The 18,202-nt window shown below is 34.4% G+C and overlaps 1 long non-coding RNA gene across 1 annotated transcript; it reads left to right on the forward strand.

Moving 5' to 3' along the window:
- Positions 1-1,606: 1,606 nt before the first annotated feature.
- On the forward strand, positions 1,607-13,826 carry LOC143239593 (uncharacterized). Its single transcript, XR_013021249.1, has 3 exons — positions 1,607-1,941; positions 7,849-7,914; positions 13,056-13,826. It is a non-coding gene; the product is annotated as an uncharacterized LOC143239593 (long non-coding RNA).
- Positions 13,827-18,202: the final 4,376 nt, after the last annotated feature.

Here is an 18,202-nt window from a genome sequence, read left to right on the forward strand (position 1 = left end):
TGTACCAGCGGGGTACAAGCCGAAAGGTTTAGTAGAAGTAAAAAAAAAAAAAAAATAAGTTGGTCGTTCTTGTTGAAAATGTTATTTAGTTTGGGAACTTCTTTTTATAACTTAAACAGTTGTAATGTTGACACAAGTAAGATTGCATTGAGAAGAAGTGAAAAATCATGCAAATGATACAACTCTTGTGTTGAGTAGTTGGGATTCTTATTACAGAGAAATATACATTGTTTCGGACCGAAGAGTAAAGAAAAAAAGATGATTTGGAAGTAAGCACTTGTAGTTTGACTCAGCGAAGAATGCATTGTCGAAGAAACAAGAGCCACATTGTTGAAGCAGATAAAATGTATTATGAACAGTTGGGTTAAAACAGATAACAATGAAGACCAGCATTTATATTGTTGAAAATGAATAATGCACCGTGGAGAAGTAAACAGCTATAGTGTTGTCACAAAAAGTACATTGTGTGGACTGAACAGTTGTGCTATTACCACAAAAAGGAATGTATTGTAAAGATCGAATACAGTATAGGTGTAAATATTATTTGCACTGTTAAATGTTGACCTTCAAAAAACACGATTTTTGCGTTAAGACAGTTTCTTTCAAACAGGAGTAGGTACTTTACCAACAACGTATTTTACGACGTGTGTGAAAAATAAGAACATTTTCGAATAAGCCGTTTTTTGTGTTATGAATATTAGTGTTTACTCTTTCACTAGTGGAACGTCTGCGGACTTATAACTCTAAAAACCGCGTTTCGATACTCGTGGTTGGCACAGCACAGAAGTATATTGTGTAGCAGTGTGCTTCATTACAAAGAAACTTTCTCTGAGTGCCACTTTCAATTTTATCAGTCACATATTGCGTAGCGTAGCAGCATCCTTAATTACAAACATTCTCTGAGCGCCATTTTCAATTTTATCAGTAACATATTATGTAGCAGTGTACTTAATCACAAACAAACTTTTTCTGAGCGCCATTTTCGATTTTATTAGTGATATATTGTGTAGCAGTATGCTTAATTACAAAAAACCTTCTTTAGTGCCATTTTCAATTTTATCATTGATATATTGTGTAGCAGCGTGTTTAATTACAAACAAACTTTCTCTGAGCGCCATTTTCAATTTTATAGGTGAGATTTTGTGTAGCAGTGTGCTTAATTACAAACAAACTTTCTATGGATGTCATGTTCAATTATATTAGTGATATATGGTGTAACAGTGTGCTTGATTACAAACAAACGTTTTCTCAGCGCCATTTTCAATTTTATCAGTGACATATTCTTGCCCTCGCACGTTTTCACCTTCTGACGACGGACATGTAAAATCAATTTCATTAAAAATGGATTTCATTTGACCTGCTTCATCACAACTACATTTGAAGCAGCTTATGATGCACCAAGTTATATAAGTGTACTTTAACATATAGGTGAATTGTTAAAACTACAAATGATAATGGATAAAACGTTTAGAAGTAAAACGCTACGTCAGCTTTTTCTCTTTACATTTATACGTTACTATATGGAACAGTAATTTATTCTGAGAAAACATACCACTGGCGTGGTGATTACTGGTCCAATAGCTAATAACCGCATTAATAGTTAGAGTACATCTTTTAGTACTTGGCGTCGTATCTGAAAACAAAATAATACCTTGTAATCAGTGTGTTTGAGTTAACAATATGTAAAAGGTTACCATGATTTTAAGAATAGATCAGTCTTATGTGTAATATTGGGTATGGCATTGTAATGGTCGTGCTTACGTTTGTTTCTATTTTAAACAAAAAGAAGTTAATATTTGAATTGCCAATTTCGCCTTCGTATACACGATTTGACGTCATTACGTATTATGACGTTAACAATGTGACGTCAGTAAATTTCTTTGCTGACGGCACGTGAATAATTCCAAGATGTGGCTGTTTTTGAAGATGAATAATGTTCGAGTGAGTAAAATTGTATTTACTTTTTTCATATTGTGTTCAGTAATGTTTATAATATGAGGATAATGGTACATTATACAAATATTTCTATTATTGGAGTAATGATGATGGAAAAGAAGCGTTATGAAAACCTTGAAGACGTGCTGGTTACAGTCACCTAGATACAAGACAATTTAAAGAAATCCCAAATTATTTATAAGATGAGTATTAAAACTTATTTAGAAGTATATGTATAATGAGCACATACTTACTTCAAGTGAATATCTAAATAAATATTTTAGATAAAAAAGCAGTCATATCGATTTTATGGTTATCACAAGTCCCCATTTTTACATTAGAGACACAAGAAAAATCAGAAAGCGCTTACAACGTTTTTAAACTTCCCTCTGACGTAACTAAACATGATATATTAATTAAATATTCTTATTACTAGAGCGATAACGAAGCAACAAGAGAATATTAATCGCTACACTTAAACCATCACATTCACATCTATAATATTTCAAGCAGGTTTCATTGCTACATCCTTTTACTTTACATTTACAAGTGAACGTCTACATGTTTGTTCTCAAGGTCTCGAGTCAGATCATTGGTTTGGTTCATGGCCTAGACTTCGAAAATATTGCTAAATGTTTTCTTTTCGTCTAATCAAAGTAATCTAAATCTTTCTGAAATGACAACAAGTTATTAGTAAAATACTTAGTAACACATGATTCTTAATATAGACCCAACTATTAAAAAGCTTTAACAAATCGCGACAAAAATAAAGAAGAGTAAAATTAGCCCCATAGTGGTACAGAGGTATGTATAAAAACTTACAAAGCTAGAAACTGAGTTTTGATACCGTGGTAGGCATAGCACAGATAGGAATGTTTAGTTTTTGCTTAACTTAAAACAACAACAACAACATAGACACTTAAATCAAATTTTAAGCATTGGCAACGTCAGTACCACATAACCATTCCAAGAACAGAGTTAACTAGAAGCTAAGGTTGAATGACACAGAAATATTCCTTTAATCCTCCCTAAGCTTATCATACCGACCTTGACCTTTTCAAGTTCTCACTGACGTAGACAATGGAGACTTGGAACAGCGCGTGCCAACGATCGATCACCTCATACTCTGACAGTGGTCGTTATAAACAATATTTCTATTGTTATTTGCGCACCTTGTTGTAGTGCTAGTCTCCAGCTTTTGTGTGGTGAGACCTCTCATAACGGGTATGTGTTTCTTGTCGTGAAATCTGTACACCTGTTAAAGATTACTGTGTTTCCTTTGATTATTTATATAAGAACTGTAGCTTGCTCTTCCCTAAAACCTCACCAGTACTTGCGAAAAAAAGCAAAACAAAACAAAATACACATGTAGCTCTGACGTCAATATGGATTAAACTAGAGAATCGTCCAAGCCAATTCAACCTTTTTATTCATCAAAGTTGTTTAAGAGCAACTATAATCTAATTGGTTTGGTTTTGGTTTTGAATTTCGCACAAAGCTACACGAGGGCTATCTGCGCTAGCCGTCCCTAATTTAGCAGTGTAAGACTAAAGAAAAGGGAGCTAGTCATTACCACCCACCGCCAACTCTTAGACTATTTATTTACCAACGAATAGTGGGATTGATCGTCACTGTATAACGCTCACACAGCAGAAAGGACGAGCATGTTTATAATCTAATTGAATTGAGGAAGAAAATTATCATATTATTTTATGAATCATTTATTTTTTACAAAAATGTGTATCAATAAACACATGAAGAACATATTAACATAGAAGTAAAGAAATCATAGCTTTTATGCTGAAATATTTGAATGAAGAAGTTATTATAAGTATTGTAATATATACAGTTTAAATAATATATTATTAATAGATGTTTCAAATTAAAAAAAGAAAGACATATACCCTAATTCATATTGTTTTTAATAGTGTATAATTTGTTTATATTCATTCTTGCTTCGGTTTCGGTTATTTTCACCATATTTTCTACTTATTTTTATCCCTATATTATCATATACTTATTATATCATAAAACCTGATTTAATCAGTCTCTGTTTTTCCGTTGCTTCTCAGTCACGCAGTTTTAATCACATATTAACGTAAGTACATCATCAGCTCAAATTCACTCGGCTCTATCTCCCAACCGTGTACCTAAACTTATATTTGCGCCACAACACACACCAACGTTTCCATATCTAAGCGACCCTCCAATCACTTTCAAACAACCAGTTTTACCCTACCTCAGCATATCTTCATGTTTATCGGTGGTTTCACAGAATAAACCCATTATGTAATTTATTTTTCTTCATACTAACGTAAAACTACCTTTGTCTATACGCTATCATGCACCAATTATACTGATTTCACACACAAAAACAAACTCCGATAATCTGGTTAAACTCTAGCCTTAATTCCCTGATTGTTATCTAGAGGCTACGTTAATTATTATATTTAATCTGATACAATCTGATTCAACACAATTCTCTAAAGAATGTCCCAAAACATTTCGGTCTGTAACCACTAGTATAGTAACATATGTTTGAAGATGTACGCTCAGCTATCTTGGGTTGGGATTGATTCAAAGTTGCGTGAAGTTTCGTACCTTTTGATATTTTTAATGTTACAGTTCTGCCTTCAAAACTAAAAAAGTTGCCAATTTTTGGGTAAGCTTGCTATAGGTCATGTTTTTGCACACCTATCTACTCTACCCTGCTTTTCAAGGATATTTATATTTAACTGTAGCTCATGAAAAGGGTATTATTACATTTTACTTAATTTTGTTATATTTAAATAGCTCTCCATTGTCTGCTGTGAAAATTAAGTTATCTAATAGATATAAAAAGCTACTTAAAAGTCTAAGTAGAATTTTTAAGTTACTTAGTGCACCGAGTTTTATGTCTCGAACCAGAAGTTACTATTCTAGTTTATTTAATACAATTAAACTAGTTTGAAGTCAACGCATTTACTTAATATGCACATATATTGCCTGTTTGGTAATTTCTCAGTGATTTTTAAAGGGTGTCTTGACATTGTAAGTTGACTCAATTTTATAGACTGAGAAAATTAATGAACCTGTTTTTCTATTATAAAAAAAGGGAATTTATTCATTTAATGTTTCAACGATATAATAAATAAATCATGTTTCATGTTATGTAACAAGTTAAAACTAAGAAATGAAAACATTAAATTCACTATGTATCTCCAAAGTATTTCAATTCATGTAAACAATTTACATGTAACTGATTAAAAATATTTCTGTGGAAAATTTACGTGGTGAAATGAACTGTGTCTTTAAAAACATAATGCATCACCTTTTGAAAACACAATATGTTATTGAAAAGCTGGGGAAATCATTACCGTTGAAAAGACAAAATTCACAGTGAATAATAATTTAATCCTAGCTTTTAAACTTTAAGTAAACTCGTTACTTAGTAAGAATATTTTAGGCGTAAATGTCATAAGCTGAAAATATCGTCAATAAGAGACATAAAAGAAAACAAAGTGGGAGATAAATTTAACATGATGTAACCGAAAGTTAATGAAAATCAAAACCTTTATGGTTATTCAAAACTAGCAAACTAACACATATGATGTAAAATTTAAATTGCTAGCTAAGATTTATTATTAATTCCAAAGTAACTTCCTTATAACAAAACAATAATACCACTATAAATATTAAATCCTCTTTCTATATGTAAGAAAAAAACTTATTAGTTTAGACAATATAAATATAAGTATTTGAATTAAAATAAGTGATTAAAGTATGTAAGCCTATGAAGAAGTGTAAGTCACGTGTTCAGTATAAAGGAATTTTATAATGGATAATTTTTTAAGTTCCAATCTAATTTTGCTAATTGTATCATTTCACATTACAGTTAGAATTAGAACGCTACTAAACAGTAAAGATTTTACTAAATTTCCAAACTCCATTAACTGCTTTTGCGTGAGAAAACGTGACCTGAAAAAAAATCAACTATGCAGGCTTATTTATAAAATCTAGCCGGATGGTTAGGGTGCTCGACTAGGACTTCTATTAATTTTCATTTATTAATGTTTTCTTCTCTGCTAATGATTTTCACCTGAGAAGAATGACTGTTAAAACACATGGTAGGAGGATTTTAAATCTTCCTTCAAAACTAGTAGAAAGTTGTCCGTTAGTTTCACCTATATAACAACATGTACAATTTGTACAGCCATCTGAAAACAGATTTAATTTGTACAACCGATAAAAACTTGTGTGAAGTTTAAAAAGTGGTTCATTCTAATATTCAGTTAATGTAAAAAATATGGTGTAAAATGGGTTTTCAAAGTATCCTGCATTTCACTGTTATTCACTTCTAAAAATAGCAACTCCAAAATAATTATGAACACTAGATGAAGTATCAGTTATTGGTATGAAAGTTGGCAATGAGAACATCTAACGACTACAGTCAGCAGATTGTTACGTCTTTTCTTCCAATACACTAATCTCAGCACTATGGCCATAAATCAACAAATTAAGTCTGCGCCTATGTAGTTGAGCCAGTTAAATACGTTATTTTAGTTGTAAATAGTGTTTGTTCATGAAACCATAACACATCAAATGTAAACGAAAATGGACTACTAGAGATATACCCTCCTCCCATTATCGGGTTACGTTAGTTTCCGGAGCTCATCTTGCACAGTTCAGTTCAAAACGAGTGTTATTCATTGTTTCTGTAACTTCCGCCTCTTTATCAAATGTATTGATAATGACGCGACAAAGATATTTCTGTTACTAGAATAAATTGGATTAACGTAGATTTGAGTCTTACTACTTTAAATTTAGAAATGAGACAAACAAGTTCAGAGAATCGAGTTAAAAAAAATCAAAATGTGTGTCTTATACAACCGAACTATCACACACTAGTTTTATTTTTTTGACTTGTTAAGTATATCTCACTTATACTCCGTTTGTTTAGTAACGTCTCACTTACTGATAAGTTTGGTTGGAAGTCGACGCAAAGCTATATGAAGGATGTCTGCGCTAGCCCTTCCTAATTTATCAGTGTAAAATTAGAGAAAAAGCAGCTACTTATCACTACCCATCAACAAATTTTGAGCTAGTCTTTTACCAATGAATAATGGGATTGACCTTCATATTATAACGCCCCAAGTCTGAAAGGGCGAGTGTATTGGGTGGGACGAGTAATCAAACCCTACAGTTTCATACTGCGAGTCGAGCGCCCTAACAATCTGGCTAGGCTGGGCCAAATTTAATGATAAGACCATATCACTATAGTAATAGAAATTATTAACATAACATTACGTAAAATAACAAAACCAGTGAATAGTTAATTAATGATGGTTTGTTTCATACATAAAGAATATTAAATGCTATTTTCTAAGTTATGTGGTTGAGCCGGGAGTGGCTAAGTGGTTAGCATGCTGGACTGGGGATTCGAGGGTCCATATTGCTTTAAATGAAAAATGTTCATGGTCTTCTATTTAATGTTGTGGGTGAGTTATGAGAATGTCTTCGAATAGCGACAAGTGTAGCCCATGAGTTATCGGTGGGTACTTTTAAATAGCTGCTTTCCTTCTGTTTTATCAATCTAAAGTTAGGAAAGATTAACGCAGATAGCTGCCTCCTTGTAGATTCGTACGAATACTCGAAATAAAGAAAATCGAACTTTGTTATTTGAGTAATTACAATAGTATGTTTTATCTGACATATTAAATTAGTTTTGAAAAACAATAAATTAAAATAACAACTAAAAACGATGAATATCGCTAATCAAAGTTTGAATACTAAACAAAATTACATCTTAGCCAGTAATTCATGCTATCACTATACGGTTTACAGGAGTATTTTCATATATGTTTTATTTTGACAAAACTTACTGCGGCGTCAATACTTAACAGTGTTTTTTTTTTTTTATATTATGTGATATAGAGGGCGTTTTAAACGGCTTAGATCCAGGACATTTTCTATTCGAAGAAGACTACGAGTCAGCTGTAGGTCAGTGTATATGTGTTTACTTTTAATAGGTTTTTAATTGTCATTATTTTTTAGATTTATCTGCCTTTTTTAAGTATTTTTCTGTGAAATTTTGGCAAAGCTGTGGTCCTGAGAATTTTCTCATTTTCTTGTTTTCATTATATCTTTGAATAATAATTGATATTGATTAAAAGTGTCGGTGTTAATTCACCCTATAAAGTTTGTAAGTAGTTTAATTTGAATTGTAGTATAAAACTATAACTGAAAAAATTGTTAATAGTGCTACTCAATTATTTTTAAATTAATGGATTATTCTTATTATCACTTATCATAAAGCAATTTAATATATATTAGGCTAAGTAACTTAGTGTACGGTTCACGATAAAAGTCAATACGAGGCTTGTGCTAGATTTAGATATATCATACATGTATGAAAACTGCTTGCTTCGTTGTCGGAAGATGTAAACTAGAATTTGTGAACGTCTGTGGTTTTAGCTTCGTAACATAATCTGTTAGATTTTAGTTTCTCCAAAGATAATAATACCATTTAATTCACACTAGATGGTGCTTAAACCAGAATGTTAATTAAATAAGCAAGGATTAATGTACGTTTTGCATAACCAGGCATTTTATGTGTTTTCAGCCAAGTATGTATGTTATTACAATACGTCATAAAAAGATGTTTCAATGAATGGTTACTTATATCAGCAAGACACTTATAAATTACTATTTTACAATTCAAATATAAAATTGTTTTTCAAACGATAATTTAGAAACATTGCTTCATTGTAGTATAATGTTTCGTTAAACGTATTGTTTCTTAAAGCTTTGATACTTTGATTATACAAGACACATCAAACAATTATTTTAATATATTTCTAATGCACTATGGCAGAAATAACTCAATATCTTCGGTAAGTATTTTTGCAAACAGTCAGAAAAAAGTCGTTGTTTAGGAATTAAGTACAACAATACAGGAAGGGGTATCTGTGATCAGCCCACGATGGGTATCGAAACTTGGTTTCTAGCGTTGTAAACCTGGCGGGCAGGATGCCATTGGCGGGCAGGATAAAATAAAAAAATTATAATTCCCCTATAGAAATGTTCAGTTTCAGAACACACCAGAAATTTATATTTGTAGTATTTGATTATTCATTCACACTGAACTTTAACGAGGGATATCAATAATGGATTAAAATGATCCCTATCAAATTTAGATGAAAATTTGTTCAAATATAGGATATATGAAAGGTAAAATTTCAGACTCGATCAGGTGTATTAAGTACTTAACAATTGTGCATTGTGGGAAGGAGTAGAGATGTGTTTTAATGCTGTTGGAAATCTAGATACCCTATAATACATAATATGTGAGCAGAAAATCCAATTTGTTCTTGAAAGGCACTGGTGACTTTGATGAGCCATAAGCTATAACTGGATATTTGATTGCAACAGATACTGTCAACGTCGTGATACAGCTGGATGTACATGCCAGTGTCTGAGAAATGTTCCTCAATATGCGACTTTATTTCTTTGACCCCTGACAGGGTTAAGTCATCAGGATAGTCCTCAGAAAGTATAGAAAACATTGTAAAGCTGGCTTCTCTTGATCATATCTGTCACGCAGCACCTTTAACTGGGAGAGAGGGACATAATCTTTCTGCAAGACTTGTCTCTTTTTCCTGGTATTTGACATTAGTGGCTGAAATGAATCGTAGAATGTGCAAAAAAAGATGGGTCTTAAACACGCCAATCTAGAAGTTAAGGAGACTGAAACAGGGAGTTCATGTTCGTATAAACCTCCACACGTAATATAGTTTTTTAGTTAGGCACGACTTTATCCAAAGATCTTCAATTTATAATCCTCTCAGTTAACAAAATGAACAACTCATCTGACTTTTGTAATAATTGTGGATTAATTCTCTTGTTGCATTGAATACTGAGTTGGCTTTTTAGAAGGAAATTTGATGACATTTGAGCTCTTAAAACTATATTCTACAACACATTTATGCCACGTAAAAATCTAATAAGCAACAAATATAATTTTAGAAACATATTTCTTTATGTCGTCCTGCAATTGATAACACTTCAATGTTCTTGTCATTACCAAAGTATGGTTCAAAGAAACTGAAGACCTTTGCATGTAGACCCACGACCTGTAATGTGTTGGTTTTGGAAATAGGTGTTTGTCTGTCGGGCATGCAACAGTCTACTTACTCAAAACTGCAATACTTTATAAGATATATGTATTATATGTGCATCCTCACGCTCTGTAATATCATCAACTAGTCTGTTGTAACGAACTGTGTTTCTCCAGATAACATAGATAGCTTGTGCAGTCCACTTTACTCTATACACTTCCCAGATATATACAAACCTTAAAGAACTTCCATGACTAGTTGGTATATCAATACAATTACAGAGAATTTTATGCGCTTTCGGTGAAACATACCATCAAACTATTTGTTTTATTATTAAATAACAACTTTTGCAAGAGGTGTTTATTCAGAACTTCTGTGGCATGAAGAGTTTATTACAAAGTGTGCAGGGATCAGATGCTGTAAATCCAATGATTTTTTTTGGCCTTCAGTGAAAGATTTATATTCTGTTTCCATCATCTTTAATGTTATTTGCACGTGTAAAAGGCAGTCTTTCTTCTTGATGATGAGAAACCCACTTGAAATAAAAATATATCTCAGAACGACTGGTATGGGTATTAACACTTTTACTAATAAGCTTTATTAGTTAAAGTATTAACACCCAATACCAGCCGTTCTGAAATACAAGGCTAGTCTTTGTTCACAGCTATGTCTCACTAAGGCATGAGCTTTGCGACACTGAAGTCTCATTTGTCCACGTTTCTCTTTTGTGCCTTAGCTAAGTAACATAAACCATTTTTGATATAATTTAACTCTTGGTTTATCTTTAATGTTGGAAAACGTTGTTGGTATCAAAAACACAATGAAACTTCATCATATTTTTAATTTTTTAGGCTGTTGTTCTTGTTAACCCCGTTTAATGTTTATACTTGTTTGAGAAAAGTCGCTTTATATCATTACTTTATATTGTTAATTTTTCGTTCTTATATTTGAAGTGGTTGTTTTTATAAAACCCAAACACGAATACACCTTCCTAAATGAATCAAATATTTTTGAGTGCTATTGTTGTTTGAAGTTAAGCACAAAGCTACACAATGAGCTATTTGTGCTCTGCTCACCACGGGTATCGAAACCCGGTTTTTAGCGTTGTAAGTCCGCAGACACTGAGGAGCATTTTTTTGGATTATAGCAATCACGTGGTTGTAGAAAAATAACCTTTAACTAGCTATTCAAATTGTTCGCTATGTTTTTGTACAAAAGCGAAATTTTTACGTTGTATAAATGAACCCAAATATTGGTCCGATAGTAAGTAGGGTTCACTTTAGTCCTAATCCGAGGGTCGCGGTTTCGAATCCCCGTGACACCAAACGTGCACGCCCTTTTAGCCGTGGGGGCGTTATATGTGATGGTCAATCCAAGTATTTGTTAGTAAAAGAGTAACTTTAAAGTTGGCAGTGGGTGGTTATGACTAGCTGCCTTTCCTCTAGTCTTAAACTACTAAATTAGGGACGGCTAGTGCTAATATCCTTCGTGTAGCTTTGCGAGAAATTCAAAAACCAAACCACTTTAGTCCATGTTTTCATAACTTGTCTCTTGTGCAGTACCCAGCAGTTATAACGAATTTTCAAGAATGTCTTGTACCAGTGTTGGAATTTTTTCCCCCATCAAGCAGTAACAAATATCAAGAAACTACCAAGCTCTCAACATATATATATATGTTTCGTCGAGTATCAGCACATACGGATATTTTCCTTTTGTCTGAGTATCGTTCATATAGTTTTCTATAGTTGGTCTTCTTTTCCTAGATATATTGTGAGAGCGACTTTTGGATTATGTTGCGTAAAGTTGCTTGGGGCACTTTGATGGCTTTTGTCACTGACTTTTGAGTCTGTGTATTCTCGCCTGTTACTAAACGCAGTACTTTACGTTAGCTCGATACTCATCATATAGAGTTTCATTTGAAGAAAAATATAAAATAAGCTTATACGTTAAAACTGGCCCAGCATGGTCAGGTGGGTTAAGGCGTTCGACTCGTAATCTGAGGTCGCGGATTCGTATTCCGGTCGCACCAAACATGCTCGCCCTTTCATTCGTGGGGGCGTTGTAATGTGACGGTCAATCCCACTATTCGTTGGTAAAATAGTAGTCCAAGAGTTGGCGGTGGGTGGTGATGACTAGTTGCCTTCCCTCTAGTCTTACACTGCTAAATTAGGGACGGCTAGCGTATATAGCCCTTGAGTAGCTTTGCGCGAAATTCAAAAACACTCTCTGTTTTATCGAAGTGTATAGTAACATTCATTGTTAATTTGTGAGATAAATTTATTATTGTACTGTACATTTGTGCAAGGTTTGTTTGGCTAATCCATTACTTTTAATCCATGTTTGTGTATGAATTTTGTTTGAATACTTATATTGTGCTTTTGCGAATCTATACTGTATTATTATAAACGGTTTTCCTCTATTTCTTATGTATTAAGGCCTGGCATGGCCAAGTGGTTAGAAGCCTTCGTTTCGTAATCTACGGATCGCAGGTTCGAATATCTGTCCTGCCAAACATGCTCGCCACTTCAACCATGAGAGCGTTATAATGTAACAGTTAATCTCACTATTTATTTGTAAAAGTATAGTCCAAAAGTTGGCAATGGGTGGTGATGACTAGCTGCCTTCCCTTTAGTCTTACACTGCTAAATTAGGGACGACTAGCACAGATAGCCCTCGTGTAGCTTTGCACGAAATTGAAAACAAAGAAACAAACAAACCCTTGTATTAGATATGACTTGGTTATTTTTTATCTTCATTATTATTTTACGTATTTTGAATGTTGTTGGACATGAATAAGGTCTCAGCTAATTCTTACTCGTAGAACAGTTTCATCACGCTTTCATTTAATAAGTATTTCACCTTTATAATCAACCCAAACGAAGGGTGTTAGCTTCATACTTTCTCTCACTAGAAGTGTTATTTTATCAAAAATTCCGACATCAGTTCACCAATTAATATATTACTAAATGAGTGTATCACCTTTGTCAGCTATCTTACAAACAAGGGTCTCTACTTTATTTTCAGTTAAACAAGGGTTACATATCCATCACTCATCCAGTCATCCAAACACTGAAACTCCTGATTCAAACTTCACTTTCTTCGCCAATCTCGAAATAAGCTACGTGTCATGCTTAACAATGGCTTCACCTTGCAATACACTCTAATGAAAAAATACGACGTAGTTGTTTTTTTAGGACATAAAAGTGTGAACATGTGTTAAAAAAACATTGGAATGTTGGATTACATGACGAAAGGAATTGCTTTTGTGACGTATCTAAATAATTTAGATACGTTTTGTGTGGATTTTATGAAGTAGAGTTTCAAAAATGTATCTATGCATGGATTGGATGACTAAAGTAAGAATTTGTTGTGTTTAAGTGCAAGGCCTACGTGTTGAGGAATTCTGTTATTGAGGGTCGTATTTTGCTTTGTAAAGTATAAGACGAATTAAAAAGTGAATTTCTCATAAATAAGGTATGAACACAAGACTTATGGTTATGGAACTCTTCTACAAAAGATTACCTTCTGTTTAGTGAGGTATGAATAGAAGACGCTTGTGTAAACGAAGATTACTTAAAATTATGACTTTCACTAACTGAGGTTATGAATATAATGTCTTATTAACGAAAAGTGTAGCTTTCCTTAACAGGTGTCAACGAAAAACATTTGTATCCTTACCAAATATTTGTAGGTATAACCCCCATGTGGTTCAGTGCCCCTTTAGCCATAGCCTGCAGTTGCTTGATGTGATGAGTAAAAGTCAATTTACTCTCAGAAACGATTTCTAAAACATTGTTTCTACCAACATATGTGCCAGAATATCAGCTAGGCAGTCTGGATGCAAAAAACTGATTGGTGATAAACATGCATTGAAATAGTCTTTGATTTGGAAAACCATACTGGTTTTACATTCGTCCACACTCATATTTTATAAAGAGTAATTTGGATAAATTTCAGGTTCGATGACTTACAGGAAATCTGAAATTTATATGTAAAATCGGCTCGTTTGGGTTGAAAAAACATTTTACGTAGAAGAGCGAACAACGTTTCGACCTTCTTCGGTCATAATGAACCTGACGATGACCGAAGAAGGTCAAAACGTTGTTCGCTCTTCTACGTAAAATATTTTCTCAACCCAAACGAGCCGATTTTACATATATATTTCTCTACAAGTGGGTTTTCTCGACATCACTGAAATCTGAAATTTATCGACATAAAAGTAGTTTCCATTAGATGGAAAATAAGGTGTTCTGTGGTTGTTTTAACTTTCGTAGAAAAGTGTGATACTCAGAACACAACCCTGAGGAATTGCCAAGGACCTGTGTAAATGAATAAGGTGTGGAACAAGAATAGGAGTTAAAATACGTGCCTTAAAAACGTTTTAAACAAATATATACTCTTCGAAACAAGAAACGCAAAAGGAATATTTTTATTATTTTAAAGAGAAATATATGTAATAACGTTACAAGCTCAGAGTATGTGATGTTACACGTGTTAAGGCATTGATTGTCAGACCAAAATGACAATAAAAGTTGTGCACTTTGAAAACGGAGGAAAACATCGGATTTTTTGCCAAAACGCATGCGTGTCCAATAAATTTGTTTGAGAGATCTGCATGTTCTGCAAGTGCAACATGTGCAAAATCCCTATAAAGACTGACACGCAATACAGTTACGCCAAGACTGACTGAAGCACAACGCAACAACGCCATTGGTCGCTTGGAAGCAGGCGAATCAGATGTTGTCAGAGCTGTGAATGTCCACCCAAGCACCATCACAAGGCTATGGAATCGTCACCAACAACATGGATCAACTCGTGACCGTCCACGATCTGGCAGACCTCGTGTGACCACGCCCGCACAAGATCGCAACATCCGGTTACGTCACCTTCGGGATAGGACCACCACTGCGACGTGTACTGCCTCAACCATACCAGGGCTGCGTAGGATTTCCGATCAGACCGTATGCAACCGTCTACGAGATGCAGGAATCGACCTCGACGTACAGTCAGAGGCGTCATCCTCACCCAGCAACATCGTCAAGCACGGCTGCAGTGGACTCAGGCACATAGGGTATGGCCTCATCGACGATGGAGGCATGTTTAGTTCAGCGATGAATCACGTTTTATGCTTCGTAGGTAGGATGGTAGGACCCGTGTTTACCGTCGCCGAGGTGAAAGTTTTACAGCAAACTGTGTGCAGGATGTTGACAGATTTGGTGGTGGCAGCGTCATGATGTGGGCTGCTATCGCCTACAATGCCAGAACAGACCTTTTGCACATTCGAGGGAATCTTACGGCTCAACGATACGTCGACGAGATTCTTAGGCCCCATGTGCAACCCATCATGGTGAACGTCAACGACGTTTTTTCAACATGACAACGCCCGTCCTCACACAGCCCGACTCACCACTGTCTTCTTGAGACACCACAACATCAACGTTCTTCCCTGGCCCTCCAGATCACCAGATTTAAACCCCATCGAACATCTTTGGGACGAGTTGGACCGACGTTTGCGACGTCGACAACCTCAACCGCAGATTCTATCTCAGCTTGCAGCAGCTTTGCAGGTTGAGTGGACAGCCATTCCACAGGATGCGATTCGCCATCTCATCGCTTCCATGGGCATACTCGTTATTGACGTTGAGTGACGTTAAACTTCACCTAGTGAGCGTGGACTTCGCCTTTGCAGATTTTGGATGTTCAGCAGTGAATGTGCAAAGTTTCACACATGTCATACAGAACTACCCAGAATAAACTTGTTAACAATTTGTCTCATATTTTGCCTTTTGCGTTTCTTTTTTTGAAGAGTATATGTAAATGCTCACCTAACCAATAAAAATAAAATCTTCTATAATTCTATGTTGTAACATAAATCTTTTTCAGGTCTAACGGTGTAGAAGCCAGATGCTTTGATTTTATAGATTCCTCTTAAATAGATGTTACAAGTCTAATAAGGTAGTATTAGTAATAATAGGTATTATTAATGACATATATTTGCCTTCAAAAAAAATCATCGTTAGTGTTAATAAGGCGATTATTACTTTCAAGGAACCAAAGATGATAAGTATTAACTATTCCTTGAAACACCTCATAAAGTTATTCAGTGAGGGAAATGGGGTTAAAATGAAAAGAATCACTGGCGTATTCTCGAGCTTTAAAAGTAGGCGATAAACGTCAAAAAACTCCCTTTTACCAGATCCCGGAAAGTGAAAAAGAAGAGAGGTGATAAGGCATATTCTATAGAGTATTATCCACTCTGATAGATATGCTTCCAAACTTATGTAATGCTGAGTAGAATTTTACTTTTGTAAATTGTCTGTTATATTCCTTTTACTCGCCACATCAAAAAGAGAGATGAACGACACATTTTTGTGTCTTACTGGTCAGGAAGTCGAAAGCAATGGAAGTAACAAGAACGCTGAGAAAAGCACTTATCAAGGGAAGTTAGCAGACAGTCTTAGGAATTGTGAAAAATAAGGTTTTAGTATTGAAATTTTATAAGAAGATCTTTAAACGTTTTCCTTATATGCTAAGCCTTCACTCTCACTCTCTGAAATGCAAGGAGTATGGTACCTTCGGAAGACACTCGGAGTCGTGTTCCGGGCTCGACTGTCTTTCTACCACTCACGTGTTCACAATGGTTGAACTTTAGAGGTAGTAATTAAAGCATGCACATTATGGTAGCTCAACAGTCTCAGCAAAAATATTACCAGACTGTTCCAATAATGGTTAGTTCAAATTCTAGGATAGAAAAGGTAAGCCAGTTAGTTATCTCTATGTCACAATGAGATGTATGCATAGGAGGTTACACCGAGTCCTAACTTTCTTACTCAAAGACAGATTAAAAATGATCACTATAACACAGAGCACTTGATTCGGGATATCGGAGTATTTCAAGGCACAGAAGTTAAGAGGGAACGATTGTACTCAAAGAATAGGTGAGCCTTTTATTTGTATCTGAGGCTACTGCAGTCTACCTAATCGATATATTTTTATAACAAATTTCAGTTAAGGAGAATATACTATATTAATTTATAGATAGTAGAAACATCAATTACACGACTTTCATTGATATAGGGAGTGTTATGGGTATAAATGGAGAATAATGATATAGTAGCATTACCATATCATATTAATTTGTCCTAAAACAGGTCTTGACATTTTACACCACCAAAAAGCCAAACAGAAAGGGTATTAGTAGGTTTCATGCAACCTTCTATAGAGAAATAAAAAAGGCTTAGTAATCAAGAATTCACATCTTATAGATTGAAAAAACCCCAAAAAACAAACAAACTTCGATGATTCTATCAAGTGAAAATTGTCGTAATTACTTAGTTACTACAACCTTTATCCTTCTGTACGAACGTCCAAGAGATTCTCTTGTTCTTTAACTGTCATAGGACTTCTCCCTTGATGCTGAAGATTAGTCCACTATCCGAATGCAATGAATGATAATACTATTGCATATTACTTCCTTAGGAGGGGTCTGGATGGCCAGCTCAGTGGTGCAACAACCTGAGAGGAAAACGCGAGTTGAGATGACCATATACGATGAGACGTTTGCCACAATTGATAAACCTTAAATAGCGCGTGTGCCACAGTTGAAACATTAAAATACACCATAGCAGCACAACCTCGCTTAGAGTAGATGTGCTAATGTCCATGCTTCTACATAATAAACGTTGTTTATTAATTCACTGTATTTCTCTCATCTTTCCACCTAGAACAATATTGAGAACATAAGGTATTTGTTCTTCACAAGGGGGTCTACACGAAAGTCACTGTTGTCATGAATATTCTCCTCACAGAAGGAGAGGAAACCTTGAAGTGAATGAATTGCTAGAACTGGAAACATTTAAGATGATTAAAAATACAGATGTGATTACAGTAGATAATTCAAATAAACTATGCATTGGTAGAAGAAAGAGGAAATAAAGATGAAAATAAGGATTCCGTTTGGGCCATAAATTCTCTTTTTCTAACAGAGATTTGGATAAAGTTACAAAAGCTCTTAGTCATACAACAAGAAGTTCTGTTACAGGGATACTGTAAATATTTGATTATTACTCTATTTGAGGAGTTTTAAGTGTTATGAAAGGTGGTCTCTATGAAAAGGACTTTGAAAGACAATGGAGGTCAATATTCTTGGCCCTAGATGTTTCGAAAAGCAG

Source organism: Tachypleus tridentatus, chromosome 13, assembly GCF_004210375.1.
Source record: "Tachypleus tridentatus isolate NWPU-2018 chromosome 13, ASM421037v1, whole genome shotgun sequence".
In the NCBI taxonomy this organism is placed as follows: domain Eukaryota; kingdom Metazoa; phylum Arthropoda; class Merostomata; order Xiphosura; family Limulidae; genus Tachypleus; species Tachypleus tridentatus.